At 41.5% G+C, this 16,179-nt stretch overlaps 1 protein-coding gene across 2 annotated transcripts in view; it reads right to left on the minus strand.

Moving 5' to 3' along the window:
* Positions 1-16,179, minus strand: part of flrt2 (fibronectin leucine rich transmembrane protein 2) — a 46,480-nt gene that overhangs the window by 14,644 nt on the left and 15,657 nt on the right. The window contains exon 1 of one of the 2 annotated variants that reach the window (XM_067481588.1): positions 1,066-1,084. The exons of the other annotated variant lie outside the window; for it this stretch is intronic. The gene's annotated coding sequence lies outside the window, so the exon portion shown is untranslated. Of the gene's footprint in view, positions 1-1,065; positions 1,085-16,179 lie in introns of those variants that run through there. 2 annotated transcript variants of the gene reach the window in all.

Below are 16,179 nucleotides of genomic sequence, written 5' to 3' on the forward strand. Positions count from 1 at the left end.
TTTATTGTATTTGTTTGTCAACTTAGCCGATAACCGGATTAATTGTACGTGCAAGTTTACGAAAAGTACTCTCACAAACACGTTCACAGTTTCGCCAAACAAGCTCCTCACCCACATTACCTGATAAGAAACCGTGTGTCTCCACAGCTCCACACTTCTACCTTGTTGCAGTCCCCAGTATCTTGTAGTCAGTTCCTTTGCACATCTGCTAGTTTCAATAGCTGAGCCGATTTGAACTCTCTTGTAACACAACCTTTGCTATGAGTTGTTTTTTTTTTTTTACAACTGGGCACAAAAACTTAAAAGGTAAACTACAAAGGCAGCTATGAAAGGCAACACCAAAGCCATATGACATCACTAATGACATCATCAGTATGCCTAAACGTAACACAGTTGCAACTGATCACAGAATTAATTGTTAGGATGTTTTCACAGAGAATTAGACATGTAAATTACTGACAAAATGAGAAGTCAAATATCTGACTGAAGAAATCCTAACACAATAATTATGTTCAACTTCCATGTTAGTTTATAACCCAAACCAGTAGCTACGTAGGGTCAGAAAGCCACACAGAAGTCACAGGATCCTCACGGTCCAGTAAGTGGCCAGTTTCCTTTGATCTCTTTTGCCTAATAGCACTAATGTTCCTCTTTGACGTTTTATAAACCAATCCAACATATATAAGTCATGCGAACTGAGAGAACAAATTGTGTCGCATTTATTTTCTCCTTGATGGGCATGTTTTTGCATTATAGCGCGATCTGTTCCTGGTCAGCGCAGCATTACGGAGTGTGTCTTTCTGGCTGAGATTCCATTAATTTGCGCATGAGTCTGGCTTGTACACAAATAAACTTAAGCCATGGTCCAGTGTGTTAATTGGATTCGAGCTTTGTTGTAAAGCAAAAATAACCACGTTATATATAAAACAGTCACCAAAATACATCTGATTGCAACCAGATGACAATGTAGGTTAAAAGGATCATTTCAGGCATTTCTGTAATTAACTGGATTGTCAACAGTCACCATACATACACTAAAACTAACAATGAATCTTCTCTACTCACATGTGATTAGTTGTCAGGCTCCGGCTCTGTATATTAAATGAATGTAGAGAATTATTTCAGTCCACACTCTTGTGACTCTCACAGTGGAAATTCCCTTTCTCTACATTCCCAGAGCTTTTTGGTGTGGCATATTTACTCTGCACGCTTTGTGTACCTTGATAACGCTGCAGATACACATGACCCCAGAGCACATCAAAGCCTCCTCTGTCCATCTACTACCGTTCAGACCCCAAACTGTGTTAAAGGACGGTAGAGGGAAAACACACCACTCAGATATGCAGATATATTTCTCCCTTGGTTATATTCGCTCTGGTCTCTGGAGACATCATTAGCTTATCACGTATCTCCCTTGCATGAGTTTACTTGCATGGACGGTGAAAGGCACTTCAAAGGTGTCAACAACATCAGTGTTTCAAACCCTCCTTACAAATATTGGCATATTACTGTGGGGGGAACCACAAGCAAATCGCCAAAGCTGTGATATAATCAGGCCTGTCGCTCAAGATTTCAGTAGCTTAAAGAAAAATATGCTGATTATGTTTAGAGTGGGCGATCAAGGCGTTCATTAATTTCTAAGGCGATGTAATTATGTTTACCCCCGATTGATTATGAATCTACATGCATCTAATGTCACAGCGTGGCTCCCAGAAGAGAACGGAGCATTTTCACAGCCGAGGAAACCAGTCAGCCAACAACATACTGTATATTTTACTCAAGGTGTGAGCTCAGTGGAGACGAGGGAGTCAGAGGATTGCACCAACTCCTCAGCCCCCATAGACCAACATTCTTATTTCTTTCCCTCCACTTTTGGATTTTTCTCTTTTCTATTGCTGCCTGTGTGCAAACAAATCCTGACTGACAAGAGACTGCAAACTCAATATACAGCACATACAGTGCAGTGCATAAGCAACAAGCACATAATAAATTGAAAATGGACTTGGTATCTTCCAAATGATGAAACGTACCCCCCCCCCCCCCCACACACACACACACACACACACACACACACACACAAACACACTTATTTAGTAGCGTTAGTATAAACAACATTTACCTCCCCACCTTCCTGCCATGTCGAACAAGTCAACCCCAACTTTCCAAAAGAAAACACGTAATTTCTTCAAGGGTGTTACTGTATATGTGGCTTTCAAAATGTATAAAAGATTTATTTGCAAGGCTTTGAGTTGCTTTCATATTAAAATTAAAATGGATTGTTGAGCTGTCAAAAAGCTGACGAAGCTCAATCAGGGTCATTTCATGAGTAGTAGTGAAGGCACCACACTCTCACATGAGCATGTGAATTATAGGGGAAGGGAAAGTGAATGCAGGGTCCTGACTGAATGCTGCCCTGTGCTAATGCCAGGCTGTAAAAACACTGACTTGACAACAAGCAAGCCCCTGTAGTTCTGCTGAGGGAAGGTTGGACGAGAGAGAGGCAGAGGGAGAGGAGTGCAGAGGGGGCAACATAGAGGAAGGGGGAGAAGAATTTAAGGGGTATGCAGGTTTGACATGTCTCAAAAGAGGACAGGACAAGGAGATCATGGATTATGGCTGTTGCTGACATAGGGATGACATTCTTGTCCTCCCTAGATTTAATGTCAGACAACTGCTTAGCAGCGTATAATTGTGTATTTTGTGCTGACACGTGCGGCTCTCGGCTGTAAAAATAGCTTAAAAGTGCAATTTACCCTTGAAAGATCTTACTTTACTTAACACCGTTAGTCTGTTATGTTTAGTGCATCATGTGCAGTACTTTATGTTCAAGCGTAGCCCCGGTTTTGGCCTCTCATTTATCACCATTACATTTCAGTCTCGGAGCTCGGCGTCTGATTTGTCACACACAAAAAAAGTCTATGTTTAAAAAACCCAGAATGTCATACAACAACTTTTCCAGAGTCCCCCATGACTCCTCTAAGCGTCTAAATGAACAAATATCCTAAAGAGTTAGAGACAGGACTTTGCTAATGATGTGGAGTGGCGTGATAATGTCGATTTGATGTTTGGTTGATCTAGACGGAAATACATCAACTACCGATTAGACTAAGATGAAATTTTGTACCGACGTTTATGGTCCCTAAAAGATGGACCGTGGTGAGTTTTGTCAGTCTCTGGCATTTCCTACCAGCAGTTATCAGCAGGCTGACAACTAGTGGTTGGATTGCTCTGAAATCTGGTACAAGAATCATGGTTCCCAGAGGATAAATCCTGAAGAACCTAATCAGTGATTTCCTGTAGCGCGTCACATTTTGCGCTCCATCAAAATATCTTAATATCTACGAGACGGCTCACCATTACATTTTGTACTTCTTGAACTTTCCCCAAGTGAAACCACAATGCTCACATTTGTGGTTAGCGTAACACCGATTGAATGGTCATGGTCATTTCCACCTAAGGATGAATTTTAAAAACTTTGTTGACCCCCAAGTTTTTAAACTTCACATCAAATAGCATTCGGGCACCATTTTGCCAGTACAGCATCACTGGCATAGCTGTTTTGTTCCTAATCCAACAAATGATCAGCCTCTCCTTCCGGATATTGTATAAAATGCACCAAATATTGAAAAAATATATTTCCAAACTAAAAGATAAATTAGGAATTTGATTGTGTTTGACAACAAAAGAACAAAGACATAACTATATCTGGACTGGGAAACACAGATCCTGGGGGTCCATTTATATTTACATACATGTTGTTTAGGAGTCTTTTTAAAGGATTGTGGAAATAACCTCAGTGAAAGTTTTCTTAAATACCCATTTGGCATTTTCAAAAGTTTTTTTTTTATTTTTAAGAAAATTGGACACTTAACACTGTGTTTCAAAATGTAATTGTAGGGCATTAGAGGCACAAACTGGAGCTATAGGTCAAGTGCTTTACACTTGCAATCATCTGTACTTTCACTTTATTTAAGTAATCTCCTGTATTTTCAAGAGCGACTTTTAACTCTTACTAAGGGAATATGTTTTGTACTTTACACCTACAGTATATGGGTAAATGATGTTGAGGAAAAAAGAAAGAATGGCAGGATAATGGGGTCTTGCTATGCCTGATTGTTCAAATGAGGACAGTGGATGTCCAAAGATGCTTTACCTGTAAATATCAGTGTGTCCTTGTGCAGTCTAAATGTGACCATCCTGTATTTCTGATAAAAAAGACCAAATGGAACATAAAAGTGTTTAAGTGTGAGCCTTCTGGGAACTTTAAAGCCCTGATTTTTACCTTATTTGGTAAAAATGTGCTGCCGCACAGGACGTCCTCATGCTCGCTTTTGAGTAACTATACTGACAAAGTAAGAGTAAAAGCTGCTCGGACAACCGTGGTGTTTAGAGGAAAAAGTAAAAGGACCCACGAGAGAGCAACTTACAACAGATCAACAAAGAAAGAACACAAGAGGAGAAAAATAGACGGATGCCAGGAAGGAGCAGGTCTTGGGGTCATGCGAAAGATGGGCCTGATCCCACCTCCAATCCCTGCAGCTTTTCTTTTGTTTGAAGTCACATCTGGGCTAAATTTCCCCTCCTGACTTGAGCAAAGAGGAAGTCTTCTGGGTGGGTGGATGGGGGCTCAGAGCCACTCCTGCCTCCCAGGCTAAACTGCACGAATACTGTAGACCCGTGAGTCACTAAAGCAGAGACGCAACAATATCCAGACACCGATTCAATGCTCGTCACGGTGGATCCGTGATGACTACCGGAGTGAGACTGAACTATCAGTCACTCAGACACATCTGAGTAAAGGTATCTTTCTGTATGTGTAGCTACAGATACAGTAATGATTTCTGTCCGACTCACAGTTTCAAGTTAGGCTACAGCAACGGCATTGCGAAGTAGTTCTCAATTCCGCTGACCATGGGTTCTTCTGAATAGAGTGCTGTAGAAATGAGGGCGCCAACCCAGAAGTGAGCATTTTCCTGATTCCCTGGACGAAAGGTCAGTGGGATTTTTCCATTGACATTTGAATTTTTTGCAGAAAATAAGCTCTGTGACAAACACACGTTTATGATCCTTACAGTTTGTTCACCGAGGTAAGCGTGAACACCACTTTTCGGATTTTTGAAGCTTTGAAGCTTAAATCCACGTCTTAGTGAAAAGAAATGTATCCGCTCTGTCTAGCTGAAGACCACCTTGATTTGATCAAGAGCTTACAGCTGTGGACAGCTGTTTAAAGGCTATGCCTGTGTGCGAACGCCAATCTGTGTTTATCTTCGGCTTTCCCCTCCGACTAATTAAGTAAGCCCCGAAACACCAAAACACCACGGCCCCCTGAACCCTTTTTTCTTCTGACAGCTTGTCCCTGCCGCTGATTTATTATTGCATGATTTCAAATTAGTGCTGGGTGGAGAATGTCTCACAACAATTTACACTCACATGACCTCAGAAACTTATTCATTACTATATTTTAATTAAAGATAATTACAAGACAGTGCATGTAGTTTTATGTAGACAGAAACCACTGTTCCTTTTGCTTATTTAATATTATTAACAGTGAATAAAATGAAAGGAGAAACATATTTTGATCATCACTATTATTATTATTTAAAATTTGCAAAACACACGCACTCTTGGGATAAGGCATGGAGGTTGTTCTTCATTTTCACTCTGTCTCCTCACTTGCTACGCCAATCTGTATTCCTGGTGGAGAGTTTTAATTGCCTAGGAAGCAGGGAGACATTTTAGCAGGCCGTGCATTTGAAAGCATACATTGTGGTGGCTGTTTGAATGGGTTGTATTATCTTTTTCAGCCCTCCCCTTGTCTTTTCAATGTGAACAATCCCCCGATGCACAAAACAGGAATTTGGATAAGTCCAGATTACATCAGAAGCCAGGTGAAACAGCTCACAAAACAGACAGCTAAAAATATAATTATGCTGTCAGACACTAAGCTACAGCTTTTAATCCGTTGCCATACTGATGCCATTGCTCGTCTTTTCCTATCAAGTGTAATTTAATCTCATCCTGTGTCTTAAATTTCTTTCCTCTGCTTAATTCATCATCATCAACGTTTGTTTTTTCTTTGCAGGTTGTTTATTCTTGTAACAATCACAGTATTAGTGTTGGCAAGCTTTACTGTAACTTGATGCGTTCTGCTATTAAAGTCTGACATTTGCTCATTTGATCTTATTTCAGAATATCGCTCACAAATTGAAAGAACACACCTCACAACTGCATGCCCTGAAGAGATGCAGATGCAGATGAGGGGGCAGGCTTTTCAATTCTTTTAGGTTTTTTTTTCCTTTCTCGTGTTGTTTCTGTCACGTGTCGACAGTGTTGGTGTTGTATCTTTTGTTTACAAGATCCTCCAGTGCTGCCCGCCATGTCATAGGAAGACATAAATGAGATTTCGCTAAATTGCATTCTTGCCCCATATGGTTTTGCCAGTAGCCCCTTTAAAACAATCTGTGGTTCCATCTGGTCGCTGTGGTTTTTTGCCCCTCATACCCCCCCCCCTTCCCCCCCCCACCTCCACGCCCGCGCTTGCACTTACTGCGGCAGCGTGCCACCCCAGTTGGAGCACAGTCTCACAAAACATCCTGAGGGTGTCTCTAGGTGGACGCCTACACGAGAATTACTGCTCCTCTTATGGTGCTTCTGGGACGCCGGCTGTAGCAGAGCACCTTGTTCAGGTTTTATTGGCCTCATCTTTACACCCCATGAAAAGGGAGAACAAAGAGGCTCAGAGGCAGACAGCCTCAGTGGCAGAGGAAGAGGAGAGGAAAGTGAAGGGATGAGTTTGGTGTAAGCAATAATGTATTGATTCGGAGGGATCTGCTTTTATTGCTCATCTCTCCAGAAGCAGCCGATCCCTCTTCCTCTCTCGTTCAGGTGGCATGGGGCCCAACCTCAGCGCCCGCCACCCTGCCCAGATTAATTGAAGCATGCTGTTGTAAATGAGTCACATATGGCTAATATCTCTCAACTTTCCCCTCTCCAGCGCATGCTAGCATCACTTAGCATCACCCGTTTGTTTTTCTATTTTTGGAACTTCTCAACAATCTTTCATCTTTTTTTTTTTTTATTTTATTTATTTTTTTTTTAATGAAAGTACTGCTCAGCACAGAAAAAGAGAGAGGGAAAAAGAAAATGTAAAGGTAGACAAGGCCGCCATCTCATTGGTTTGAGTTCACTGTAAAATTCATGACTTTCCCTTTTGGTTTTACATTTGTCTCTTTCCACATTCCACACTTTGCTCTTAACGCGGCACAAAGCAGATTAATTGCGCTGTCGCACCAAAGGTAGGAATAAGCCAGCGCACCTGTCCCTGATGCCACCTAGCATTAAGATGAATGCATCATAGCTTTGGTCTTTATCAGTTATTTATAAGGGCTACTGCCCAGAATAACAGCACTAAAACAAGGGTACAGAGTGAGCAGTCGCTACACCCACAAAGAGGTCGTATAGCAGCGTGATAAATATTGACCAAAGTGACAACAGTGTGCTGCCAGGTGCCAGGTTGTCATGTCAGCACAGCATGGTGTCATCTAACCATCATACACAGCTCGAGCAGTGAAGGCAACATGCCTGAGGATTTATTTGTCTTTGGAAATTGGGACAGAAATCTTTTATTTTCTGCATTTCTTACCGCTAAAAAAACACCAGAAAATGTAGGTATGGATTAACTGGGTGGATTATGTAGGCACCTACGATACAGGTGCATGTTTCCTCTTCAACTTATTGCACCCAAAGATGTACACAGCTAATGAGCTTATTTGTATAACTATTACTTCATAAATAAATTTTATTTCAATATCTGAAAAAAAAAATCAAAGTAAACTAAGACTCAGATCCTTAAAATATCATTTTATGTAGAGCTGTTTTGAAATGGTTCCTCTAAACCAGTGTATTAAAAGAAAAAGAACTAACAATAGCTTCCTCCCTTCCTTCTGTCCTGTTGCCGTGTCTCTGTCTGGCTGTCATGTAAATTAGTTTGGATGGAACAGACCAGGCTGAAATCCAGTGAGTAGATATCATAGTTGCAACTGTGAGACCTAGAGACCAGACTCAATCAGTCAATCAATCAGTTAAATGAAAACTGCTCGCCATGAGCCAGAGACGCTCTGAAGGCTTCTGGGTTTGCTTCTGCATTGTGGGGCACAGTGCACATGTGTACAGCAGTAGTCCACAGGCAGGACATCGCAAAGACTAAAGTTTAAAACACATAAAACATCCATATATTAAAAACTGATGAGAGGAAAAGTAAACTAGTGTTTATCAGTAATTATTCATTAGTATTTATTAGAAATAGCTTGTAGAAATAGTTCAAGTTGTTCTGCCGTCTCTTTAATCATTGCAGCATTGCAAGCAGTGGGAAGAAATTGGCCAAGCAGCGGTGCTGTATGCAGCCACTATAATTCATTCATGGTATGGAGTCTCTTCCAAACCTTCCCCATAAACATGCTAAGCTAAGGGTGAATTCTATGTCACTAACTTCCTGGAAGGACGCCACATGAAAAGCTCATTTTTCAACATCCTGAGTAAAAACATGCTCTCCCAAACATATGAAAAGATCATTAAGGAAAGAGCGGAGTGGACTTTGTATCACTTGTGAAGTTATTTTGTTTCTGTCAAATGAGATTTTGGAGCTCTGCAACAAAGGAGGTATTTATAAGAGCTAATATTCAGCAGTGGCTCAAGATGTCTGATAGCTGTTGAGAGCGGAGCCTTTCACGAAGCCACGGTGCACTGCTGGTCCCCCTCTTATCATCGAACTGATCAGAGTGTATTCACTAACTTGGCAGAGTCCCTGATTGCATGGTTGAAATCCAAGTGGTAGATCTATCAGGTTTAATATGAATATTATGTGGTTTACCCACGGGGACAATTTCATTGACCTACCTCCTTCTTTGTCTGAACACTTTTGGATTTGTCACTTTCTATTAACTTTAGGGGGTAAAGCTTTTAAACAATCGTTATAATGGAAAGCATGTTTTTGGGGGTGACACCGCTTCGATCTTTATCAAAGCCATCTGGAAAATAAAAGTCCCTGCTCGTCTTTAAAAGCACATTTGTTTTCCCTATATCTTGCTTCTCGAGTTTCCACTGTACATCACAGCGTTGAGGGGGCAAATCAGTAAACCAGTTCATGCTAAATATTCAACGTGACTGCACTTGAAATGAGGAGGACGACTGAAATTCAGACCCACCAAACTGAATTCTCTGTGTCACTGCGGTTGGGTTGATCACCGAACGCCCTCACATTTCCTTATCTGTCCACAAAAAAAACAGATGTTAACACGACTCTCACGTGGACCGGCCTTACATTTGAATGTGGACCTGTTTTTATTAAATACAATCGTGATACACTAAAGGCTGTGTTTCCTCCCAGCATGCACTACCCACATCCATTTGTCACACCAGGCCACTTATTTAACCCACCATTGTGATTAATGGTGTGGTTGTGCAGATTTATTGTGATAGTCCCTCCTGTCAAAGAATGAGTGCGCAGACTGGCTCTGAAGCTAACACCCAGCACCCACAGTCTTCCGAAATGATTAAAGAAACACACAAGCGCACGTACACTCTGGAGCGGCGGGCTTCATTCGGTAGGCGCCTATTTTGCATAGCGAACCCATTTGTTCACCCACTGACCGTCATCCGGACACTTTTATTTGACAGTGACGTGTGCCCTGCGACAGCGGATCGAAGCTGATGTACCCGCGCGGCCTCCAGCGGTGGTGATTATGACTGTCATAAAGCAGCTTGGGCACCGTCTCCCTGGTGTATAAGAGGAGGAAAACAATAGCTGGCACATGTGCAAAAACGCCGAACGAAGACCAAAGGAATGTCAAAAATTCCCCCTTGTGTTATTTAAAACTGTGGAGAGCTTACAGGTATTTCTCATGACTATCTGCTTTCCCCTGGGTGTTGGGTATCTTGGGGCAGAGCCTTGCCTCAGAAAGGCAGTTGGAATGTGAAGACTGCACGTGGAAGCATTTTAGATGACTGCAGAGCAGGCGCCCACTAGAGAGATGTAAGATGAAACATTGCTCCATGTCCTCTTCAATGTATCTCTTAGAAAGAGAGTGTTAACACATGTTCCGTTTCCCGGGCTATCTAACTCTGCGTGCACGTGTGTCTGGGCTTGCAGATCAGTAACTGCCGTGTCATAGCGGGGGGGGGGGGGGGGGGGGCTGTGCAGAAATATGCCCCTGGGACTTCAGTGCTGGCTCAGGTCCAGTTCGACTGACATTAACAAGAAGAACTTGTTCTTATCAATGGGGTCTTTTATTCCTGCTGTACACACACACAAAGTCACACACACAGTGAAACATCAACAGACGCAGAATCAACAATCCCAATAAACTCACGGACAGACAGAAGTCTACACACAATCAGCTAACACACACACACACACACACACACACACACACTGAGCAAAGGATTCACTGAGAGACAGACAAGCACATAAACCAGTCTCAGAGACCAATAAACACACAGATGAGAGGAAGCAACGCCGACATCAGCAGTGCCCCTCTAAATCCTTCATCGTGTCACCTCACACACACACACACACACACACACACACACACACAGGTTGCTGAGGGAAAATCTACTTCCGTACCAGCAAACTTCTCCACTGTTCACTAGTTAGTCGCTTACATTGTCTAGCTGATGTGTGGTGTGGGGCAGGTGGTGTAAGGGAAAATTCAATTTCTGCATTGCAGCACAAGAGGAACATGAACTAATGACTTGTGGTTGAGACCGAGAAATTACGTTTGTTTTTGCAACTGTTGTCTTAGCAGATGTTTCCCAGGTATCCAAGTGACGTACCCCCTACGTGTGGTTGCCAAAGATCAGTGCACATCTCAGACTAAGTTTGGTGGCGTTGTCCCAAACGGCTGCCAAAAGAGCTGCGGTAAACGGTGTTGTGCAAGTTCACAGTTCACAAGAGTTCAAAGTTCAACTCACAGAGATTCAGAAGAACTGCTTCATGCGTATTTCCCAGACCTCCCACACTAAAAGCCTTACTTCCTTCAGATGGGTGAGTCATTGGACAGGGTGGACGTGCTGAAGTGTGGGGGGGGGGGGGGTCTGTTATTAACAAAATGCAACTGACCTATATTTTTTTGTAGCCGCTGAACATCTCACATGCATAAGGAGTAAACCTTTGCGCACACATTCGATGACATTTAAGTTCTTCAGTAGCAAACTAATTCAGTGTGCATTGAGTATAAGCACACAGCTGCAGCTGCTGCTGGAAATGAGGTTAATGATTGTAGTGAGACTGGATTCAAACAGTAAAGTTTCAGGCCAGAAAAACAAATTAATGAGGTAAATTTGTGTAAGACTGGAGAAGAACTGCCAGAAGTGAGACCTTTCACGTTACACGTAGGAAATCGAGCCTTTGTCACAATAATGATTCATAATTCAGGCTTCAGACGAATAACGCACGAAATGCATGATAGGAGTCAGAGGGGGTGAAGGCAGGAGAGGAGGACAGCTCTGTCACTTCCTTGGCTGCTGTGGCTCTGGTGAGATGCAGAGCAAACACGGTGCAGTGCCCAGCCATCCCCTGCCCTGCTAATCTCTCCACATGGCCTACCTAAATCAAAAGGCTTTCTAACAGAATTTAATTACAAACAGCTAGAGGCCCCACCCCCCACCCCCCGCACCACCACCACCACCAATTCTCTCTGTCCCCGTTTCTCTCTCACATGCTTCCTCCGCCACTGCAATTAGCCACAGTACAAACACACGTAAAGCGCACGGCATGTGTGTGAGGCGCAGCTCGTACTATCAAACAGCAACCAAGGCCAAATGCTGCATTTACTTACCTTCTGTGTCCCGAAAGTAAAAGGTGCTGCGCACTAAAATCACTGAAAAGTCTAGAAGCTCTGTCCTATGTTGGAGGCTTTTGCTGTCATTGGCCTCACATTGTGGACATCCGGTGGTTTTTTATTTCTTTCTTTTTTTTTTGGAAATCCACTGAAACGGTTTGCAGGACATCGAGCACACAGCCTCGACCAACATAGCCCGTCACAACACTTGTGTTTGTTCTGCAGGATACTTAATCGCTCAGCTAATGATTAGGCTTAATGAGGACTAGTTTCACTTCTTCCATTACTGCACACTTTCATGATACGCACAGTCTCAGTGCTTCTAGTGAAGTGGCTTCTTTATATTCCAGTTCAAGTTCCAATTGTTGCTACTCCTACTTCATACTTTCACCTCATATCTCTACATGTATGACTTGGTGACAGAAAATATAGAAAGATATTAAAGTGACTAATGTTACTCTGTGACAACTGTGAGCTCCCATGTTACCAGTAGCCATAAATAAGCCTACATTTTAGAATCAGCTGGGTTTTTTTTTTTCCCCAAGTTGTGGCATGTGTGAGCCCCCAGATTTACTATGTGATAATCACTAGTGCAGTACTTTTACCAGGAACAAGCTGAAATCAGCTTTCAATGGTCTGTACAGTAAATAGCTCCAAACCAGTGGCTGATCCACACCATTTTCACAGGGGCCGATATTGAGTTTGGGCTGTCCAAACCCCCCTACCCCCAGAACAGACTGTAAATATTATGTATCGTATGTATGTAATATTATGTAAGTAAGCTTCGCATACTGCTACACAAACCATTGCTCATAACAGTAATTCAATTTACATGTGGAAGGAACCATATAATATAATGTCTTTGTCATAACATTGTTGACTTATTAACAAAGTAGCTTAATTACTTTTTAAATTGTAGTATGATTTTAAAATAAAGTGTTGAAAAATATGAATATGTTACCCCAAACAGGAACAAAGTTAATACTGGGGAAAGCATATTAGATTTAATATGCTTTTATGTTTGTGCAGAAGTTGGCCTGAGGAATATCACATATTACATTTATACATTAGAATTTATTTATAAAGATTGAAGTGATAACTTCAGGGAAAAAAACAAGCTCTCAAGTCATGAAAAGGAGCCCAAATAATCATATTTAATATTTGGCTTTGGTTTGTTTAATATTCTGGGGACTGGTGTTGTCATTGGGATGTAAAGAAGAAGTTCAGGACAACAACAAAAGTTGCCACTCCTCTTATTCCTGTACTGCTTATTAGAGAAACTCCTCCCCTAAAACTAGGGGTCTTTGCAGCCAAGTCAAAAGATAGGAACACATACCTTGTCTCCCCCCCCCCACCCAACGCACGCACACACACACACACACACACACACACACACACGCATGCTGCTGCCGCCTCGGTGAGCTCCCACTGCTTCCCTCCTCTGTGCTCGCATCCAATTTCAGCCCTAACGGAGGTGATCCTTCCTCTGGGCTCGTACGGATGGAGGCCGGCAGAGCGTTTACACAGCGGAGTGAGAATGAGGGATTTCTAATGACTCTGCACTCTGAGTCTTCCAGTGGTGCCCAAGGCCTCTCGCCAAGGACCTAACAACTCGACACTACTACTCATCAACCAATCACATAATTCTGGAGTTAAAGGAGAGCGTGGGAGGCCTCTGAGTCCAGGAAGCCCGGTCACGCCGAGTGTTAGCAGATGGAGTCTGTGCTGAATTTCACTCGACTTGTCTCTTTGAGCCAGACATCTCTCTGGGCCGAGAATGTTACATTGATCATGTTAAGCACATTTATTATTGTAGCTTTTCCTGATTGTTTTTTAACTGAAACCTACTGTATAGTACCTCTGCAGAAATGTGAAGAAAAATCTAATCAGGTTATTAATGTTTTAATCAAATGTGATGTGTTAATAATTACAGCTGTGTTAAATAGTTTTAAGGATCCTCTTTAATTGAGTAATTAGTGGTGAGGCTGTACCTCAAAGTTTTTTTTTTTTACCTTTCCACATAGAAAAGCTATATTCTGCCAAGTTAACTGATGTCACTGTGAATCGTGTATCTTAGCTTGATATGAACATAAGTAACACGTATTGCTCCGATTTTTTAATTTTACCTCAGGGTCTACTGGGCTTGGACCAGCACTGCAAGGCTGGGGTTGGAAATGGGCTGTTAGGGGTTCAGTGTCTTCGACACATAGCCGGGACCGGGAACCGAAACACTGATTCCGTGGATGACTGCCTAACCAACTGAGCTAAATACATATTGCTCCAATAATACTGCACAAACACAGATACTGGAACCAGTTTCAATCAAAAATATGAATAATTTACCGTTTTTGTGTATTTTGTATAACCTGTCTGTTGCTAATAAGGTTAACAGAGCAGAGGCCTAATTGACTGTCCACATTTTTTTTTTTTTTTTTGCTTTCCAACAGCTTTATGTTAGAAAAGGTCTGTTTGAAATCATACACTGCGCTTATGCAGTCACAGGATCATATCTCATTGACATGTTTCAACAATTCTGAAATTTCCAACAATAATCATTTTATACTCATAGTTTTATTTTAGACATATCTCTGAAGTTAGCTTCTGTTTTTGCAGTGTAATACACCTGAGATCACTTGTCAATCAATCAAATGTGTCCAGTGTTGTGAGGCTTTTTTTTTTTCATGCTTCTGTTCGTGATGAATTAATGTTCCTGTTGAAGAGAGTAGACATAATTATAGTTTTTGATATGTCTTGGTTTACCTTTACCTTTATTTAGTTTATTTTGGGTACTTTGCTGACTTGGGTAAATGAAACTTATTTTTACTAATAATAATTCCACTATATTACTTTGAAGTGGTGTTTTAAATTATTTCCAAAGTTCTGTTTATAACTTCAGCGTATAAGTCCAACTTACTTCAATTCAAATTATTTTTATTGCTTGAGTTTCGTCTTTCAATTTAATGAATCACACAATTCATCAGAGTTTTTGGGCTTAATTGACAATCTGACTTTATTTAGTAAAGGCAGAGTACTTTAGGTCAGCACTCAGTACTTTCTGAATTTAATTCTTTAGATTTTAGTATTTAGTTGTTTCCAAGGTTTCATTTTTTTTCTGTCAAATTTAGGTCATTCGTATCTTAGCAGACAAAAATAGATTACAACTAAGTTAATTAGTCAACTACTCCATTGTCTCTGTACACACATATATATTGTTCCTGTATACTTATAAACTGTTGGATATAATCTGGCAATTCAATGCAGTTTGCAAAAATAAAAATGTGTAAAATAGTTTAGCTGTAAAAAAGTGCAATAGTTATAAAGTAGCATAAAGTATCTCAAGTTTGTTCTTAAGTTCCGAACATAGAAATTTACCATGGCACTATCATAAATTTATTTTAAGATAATTGTCGACTATAAATGTTCAAGAACAGTGAAGTGCTTGAAGTGACAGATTAGCACAGCTTTTTTCCACAATGGTGCAATATGAAAAAAAAAAAAAATTTTTAGCCAAAGAATACCATTAATTTTGAATATATGAATACTTGCAATCAGTCGATTTAATAAAAACAGTTCAGCTATATATTCAGTTTCACCACGTCATTTTTAAGGCCACAGATTGTCTTTAAAGGGGGGCGGTTTTGTGTATACGAGCTCGGAGTGTAACATGCATCACGTTTTTTGTGCACCACAATGAGACCTTTTCTCAAATTGTACCATGTGTATGTCAGTGAAGGCAGCAGATGCCTTCAATGATAACAAATGCCACACATTAGTCTTTTAACAATACTTAAGTGCTACAAGCCTTGTGCACCATTGCCACTCTGAACTACATGATGTCTGATGATGTCTGTGGACCTAAGGCGTTGGAAGAATGAGAGAGATTAACAAAAAAAGGTCAGTCTCACCATTCATTTGTTTTAACCTGCGTCATTTCTCAAAGTTGTAACTCTTCCAGGCCTCTGGGAAGGTGGGTGTAAAGTGGCTCCCCAAGGCCACGAGCCTCGTTCACGAGTCCCTCAGTGTGTGTGTGTGTGGGGGGGGCAGGGTAAGGGATTAGGAGGCAGAAGAAAAACGGAGCGTACTTGACCCCTTTTGTGTTTGTATTCATATTTCCCTGTCACATTCATGTGCCCGAGCTAAACGCCACTTCCTTTCCCATAACAGTGTGTCATACAGAAAAACACAGTAACCCACACTTAGAAAGAATGTCATTGCAACCTGGGTTCATCACCTCCATTAAGAATGCTGCAGCTCATCCTTTCAGGGAGGGAGTCGATACACACTCTCCCACACAGCTACATTTCGAGGATGTGCATGTCTCAGCAGCACTCTTCCCTGAGCA

The sequence above is a fragment of the Channa argus genome, chromosome 17 (assembly GCF_033026475.1).
Source record: "Channa argus isolate prfri chromosome 17, Channa argus male v1.0, whole genome shotgun sequence".
Taxonomy (NCBI): Eukaryota; Metazoa; Chordata; class Actinopteri; order Anabantiformes; family Channidae; genus Channa; species Channa argus.